The sequence below is a fragment of the Sceloporus occidentalis genome, unplaced genomic scaffold (genome assembly GCF_023333645.1).
Source record: "Sceloporus occidentalis isolate IW3139 unplaced genomic scaffold, rSceOcc1.0.p SCAF_532, whole genome shotgun sequence".
NCBI classification, from domain to species: domain Eukaryota; kingdom Metazoa; phylum Chordata; class Lepidosauria; order Squamata; family Phrynosomatidae; genus Sceloporus; species Sceloporus occidentalis.
The window spans coordinates 88,812-94,811 of record NW_028317512.1 but is presented as its reverse complement, the minus strand read 5'-3'; positions in this window follow the sequence as shown (position 1 = coordinate 94,811).

Below are 6,000 nucleotides of genomic sequence, written 5' to 3'. Positions count from 1 at the left end.
AACTGGAGTTAATAATGTCTGAAGAAAACTATGACATAGTGGGTATAACAGAGACATGGTTGGATGATAGCTATGACTGGGCGGTTAACATACAGGGTTATAGTCTATTCAGGAAGGATCGAAAAAAATGAAAAGGGGGAGGAGTTTGCCTTTATGTAAAGTCCAGCCTAAAGGCCACACTGCGGGAGAATATATGTGAGGGAAATGATAATGTGGAGTCATTATGGGTAGAAATATATGGAAAGAAAAATAAAATACTGATCGGGGTTTGCTATAAGCCACCAAATATAATGGAAGCAGCAGAAGATCAATTATTAAAGCAAATAAACAAGGCAGCAAATCACAATGAGGTGGTTATTATGGGGGACTTTAACTATCCCGACATAAACTGGGAAACAGAGACCTGTGAATCTCATAAAGGAAACCGGTTTCTGACTATAAGTAAGGATAATTATCTGTCCCAAATGGTACAGGACCCGACCAGAGGGGGGGCCCTACTGGACTTAATATTAACCAACAGACCTGACAGAGTAACTAATGTGCAGGTCAGGGGGCATCTAGGAAATAGTGATCACAATATGATACATTATAACTTGTCCTTCAATAAGGGAACTCTTAGAGGAGCCACAAGAACTATGAACTTTAGGAAGGCAAAGTTTGATAAACTAAGAGAAGCCCTTAACACTGTAAATTGGGAAAATGTCCTCAAAAACAAGAGTACAGACACTCAATGGGAGATCTTAAATTCTCACTGTGAAAGGTACATACCGTATGGGAATAAAAGAGTCAGGAACAAGAGAAAACCAATGTGGATAAATAAAAATGTAAAAGGGGTAATTGTGACGGAAGCCTCCATCACTGGGACCACTGGAGAAGCCTGACTGCCAGCCTCCTCCCTATTGACTATGGGCCCTGGGTTTGTAAAGGCTTCTGTGGCTAACCCCAGCAGTATCATCTCATCACTGGCTGAGGGGATTATCTCCAGCAGACAGCCAGGATCTGCCACCAGGGAGTGACCACCATTGTTTCAGTTTAATGTTGCATAAATCAGTCTCCCCCCCCTATTGTATTGTTAATCCCGTTACTGCCCCTGTTGTCTCTGGGAGGCAGATTAAGGGGCAGTTTGTGTCCCAATATCTTGTTTTATGTTAATGTGTGTTTTGCTGGATATATCCAGTCCTGTGTGTGAGAAATAAACCAGTCTTCGTTTGGTTTTACCCTACACTGAGTCTCGGCTAGTGACTGGGGAACCGAAGAAAGTGTGTTGTCCCAGGCTAAGGGAGCACAAGACAGCGGAGGTAGTCGGTCGGACAAGCCAGCTCCGTGACATTGGTGGCAAGCGGCGGGATTGCTTCTTAGTCTGAGGGGCACTTACTTTCTACCGGGATTAACCGACAGGACGGCACACTTCGGTCGCCTTGACGAGGACATGGATGTGGTATCAGAATTCCAGGGGCTACTGCGGGTCATCCTCTCCTGCTACACCACTGCACTGCCTACAGAACAATACCAGAAACTGAGGCAAGTGGTTCGACGGTCAGTATGGCAGAGGGCTGTTATACGACGGGGTCAGTGTCTTCCAAACTCCGAACAAAAGATTATAGACCAGCGGGAACTACGGATGTCATTCCTGGGACAACAACCCCAGGAACAATGGGTATCTGAATTGGCCAAGCTGGTCCAACAGGAGGTAGAGCTGGAAGATCACTATAGGGCTCTGCAGTGGTATACAGAACAAGCATATTGGGGAACTGCGAAAGAATGTTCTCCAGAGGGCTATGACTTCGGTGGCCTGGGATTATTATGGGATAGTCTTCAGGAAGATCCGGACTTCGGAAGTACAGCGGAGTGGCGGATTGAGGACATCCGGGATTTCAGGGAGTGGGACCTCCCAGATGCACTAGGATTTAAAGGTGATTTAGACTTTTTAATTATACAGGAGTGGGAACTGGAGAAGGCATATAAAAAAAACTGTTTGACCGCGTTCAACAGAATGCCCCAGTGTCCAGGGATTTTGTGGATGTTATTGAGTGGTCATCTGAACATGTTGACCCAGGCGGGGTGGATGGGACTGCGGTCTCCACCCCTGAGTCACAGGGATACTGGGCAGCTAATCCAGATCCGATACCAGAGCTATGTGACTTTACGCCACAACCAGATCCAGAGATTGTGGATCTAATTGGTTTTACATCTGAGGATGTTGGTCAGGGACGGCTTGCAATTGGCTTTCCTTCCCAGGGACAGGAAGAAAGTTTTCTGGGGGTAGTGGATGGGACTGCGGTCTCCACTAGCACCCACCCAGCTGAAGAGCTGGCAACAGGGCAGAGCGCTGCTGGCTTCTGCCCCACACCTTCAATGGCTATAGGGATCCAGGGAGATGCGGCAGCCGGCCCATCTCCCCAACGGCAGCTCACATGTCGGGGAGCGGAGGAACCGGTCCTCCCTCCCCAGCGGCAGGCCGACCCACAAGATTCCCTAACCCCAGCTGAAGTGCTGGCAACCGGACAGAGCATCGCTGGCCTCTGCCCAGCACCTACCAAAGCTGCAGGAATTCAGAGAGATACAGCGGCCGACCCGCCTCACCAGCAGAAGCAGGGAGGTGGAACAGCCGGTCCATCTTCCCAGCGGCAGAACCTAATTCCGGGACTGGATCAACCTGACCTCCCTCCTCAACGGCAGCAGGAGCACCAGGGAGGGGATGCAGGAGGCACCCCCCCCCAGCGGTACCCAGGAGATGGCGCAGCCGGCCCATCTCCCCAGCAGCAGCAGGAGCACCAATTTTGGGAGGGCATTGATGGGCCAAATAAACTCAACCCGTTTGAGGTCTCATCCTGTGTCAGTCCAATTCGAAGGGGGGAGAATTGTGACGGAAGCCTCCATCACTGGGACTACTGGAGAAGCCTGACTGCCAGCCTCCTCCCTATTGACTATGGGCCCTGCGTTTGTAAAGGCTTCTGTGGCTACCCCCAGCAGTATCATCTCATCAGTGGCTGAGGGTATTATCTCCAGCAGACAGCCAGGATCTGCCACCAGGGAGTGACCACCATTGTTTCAGTTTAATGTTGCATAAATCAGTCTCCCCCCCTATTGTATTGTTAATCCCGTTACTGCCCCTGTTGTCTCTGGGAGGCAGATTAAGGGGCGGTTTGTGTCCCAATATCTTGTTTTATGTTAATGTGTGTTTTGCTGGATATATCCAGTCCTGTGTGTGAGAAATAAACCAGTCTTCGTTTGGTTTTACCCTACACTGAGTCTCGGCTAGTGACTGGGGAACCGAAGAAAGTGTGTTGTCCCAGGCTAAGGGAGCACAAGACAGCGGAGGTAGTCGGTCGGACAAGCCAGCTCCGTGACAGTAATAAATGGCAAAAAAAAAAAAAAGGCATTTAAGCTACCAAAACAGGAAGGCAGTGAGGAAGCACTAAAAAGCTATCGGGGGAAAAAAAAATATGTAAAAATCAGATAAAAGCAGCAAAAGTGGAGACAGAAAGACTCATTGCCAAAGAGAGTAAGACGAACCCCAAAATGTTCTTTAACTATATAAATAGTAAAAAGGTTAAAAATGAAAGCGTTGGCCCCTTAAAAAGTAATGAGGGAGAAGTTAGACGGGGATCAGGAAAAAGCTAATCTATTAAATATATTCTTCTCTGCTGTATTCACAGAGGAAAATGAAATGCCAGGTAATATACAGCAGGATGAGATAACTGCCCCAGTACATGTCGCCTGTCTAACCCAGGAAGAAGTGCAGTGCCGCCTAAAAAAAATAAAAAAATCAAAATAGACAAATCACCAGGTCCAGATGGCATTCACCCCCGCGTTCTAAGGGAGTTAAGTAATGTAATAGACAGACCCCTATTTCTAATATTCAAGGACTCTATAGTGACAGGGTCTGTTCCCCAGGACTGGCGCATAGCAAATGTTGTGCCAATATTCAAAGGGGACAAAAAGTGACCCGGGGAATTATAGGCCTGTTAGTTTAACTTCTGTTGTGTGTAAACTGTTTGAGGGTTTCCTAAGAGATGCTATTTTGGAGTATCTCAATGAAAATAAGTGTATGACTCCATATCAGCATGGGTTTACAAGGGATCGGTCCTGTCAAACTAACCTGATCAGCTTTTATGAGGAGGTGAGCTCAAGACTGGATCGGGGTGAATCGCTGGATGTCGTATATCTTGATTTTTCCAAAGCATTTGATACGGTGCCACATAAAAGGCTGGTACATAAAATGAGAATGCTTGGGCTGGGGGAGAATGTGTGTATGTGGGTAAGTAACTGGCTCAGTGATAGGAAACAGAGGGTGGTTATTAATGGTACATACTCTGAGTGGGTTACTGTTGCTAGTGGGGTACCACAGGGGTCAGTTTTGGGTCCTATTCTTTTTAATATATTTATTAATGACCTTGTAGAGGGATTGTATAGTAAAGTATCAATCTTTGCAGACGATACTAAGCTCTGTAACGTGGTTAACACAATAGAGGACAGTGCATGATTACAAATGGATCTGCAAAGGTTGGAGGCTTGGGCTGGGATGTGGCAGATGAGGTTCAACACAGATAAATGTAAGGTTATGCACATGGGGAAGAAAAATCCAGGCTGGGAATATGTATTAAATGGGAAAACACTGGGGACGACTGACATGGAAAAGGACTTAGGAGTTTTAGTTAACAGTAAATTTACCTGTAGCGATCAGTGTAAGGCAGCTGCTGCTAAGGCAAATAAAATCATGGGGTGCATCAAAAGGGGCATAGATGCCCACGACAAGGAAATAATTCTACCACTGTACAAGTCACTAGTCAGACCACACATGGAATATTGTGTACAGTACTGGGCACCAGTGTACAAGAAAGATATAGTGGAGCTGGAGAGGGTTCAAAGACGGGCAACCAGAGTAATAAGGGGAATGGGAGGACTACAGTACCCAGAAAGATTATCAGAATTAGGGTTATTTAGTTTGGAAAAAAGACGGTTTAGGGGGGATTTAATAACTATGTATAAATATATAAGGGGACAGTACAGAGATCACTCCCAGGACCTATTTATACCCAGGACTATCTATAACAAGGGGACATCCTCTACGGTTGGAGGAAAGAAGGTTTCTACACCAGCACAGACGAGGGTTCTTTACAGTAAGAGCGGTGAGATTATGGAACTCTCTGCCAGAGGAAGTGGTAATGGTAAACTCAATAAAAGAGTTCAAAAGGAGCCTGGACGTGTTTCTTGAAAGCAATAATATTACAAGTTATGGATATTAGATTAATAGGGACAGAACGTTGATCCAGGGATTTATTCTGATTGCCATATTTGGAGTCGGGAAGGAATTTTCCCCCTGGTATGGGGCCATCGGCATCTGCTTCATTAGGGTTTTTTTGCCTTCCTCTGGATCAACACAGTAGGGACACAATATGTATATAGGTTGAACTTGATGGATTTTGGTCTTTTTTCAACCTTATGAACTATGTTACTATGTAATATGAAATAGCCTTGAAATGACTTCATATACACACAAAATAAAGGCTCCAGGCACTCAAGGGTTCCAGCTCAGGTAGATTTATTGAAGGACACCACCAACAACGTTTCAACCTCACAATGAGGTCTTTATATACATACACGATATGCTGCTGCCTTTCGCACACTGTGGTAACTATTTTCTAGCACTCTTTAATTACTTTACAACAGTTGTAAGTTGCAACTTGTTTCCCAAAGAGCAAAAGATTATATTTATCAGTCTAGACCTGTCTTCATTAAGGTGCTGCAACAATATCTGGCACAGACCCTGATTTTCCCTGGACACACAATGCAATCTGGAACAAACATTTCCAACGATCGCTCATTCTAAACAGCTACAGGATTACACAGGATTTTTTTTACCATGTTTGCGCTAAAGGACGGTCACAAAAGACCATATTTTTCCTGAAAGCACAAGGCCCAAGGACCTCAAAGGCATTCAGTGTACCTTTCTATGTGGCCTGCCACAATGTGTCTCTTTTTAGTTTTTCACATGGT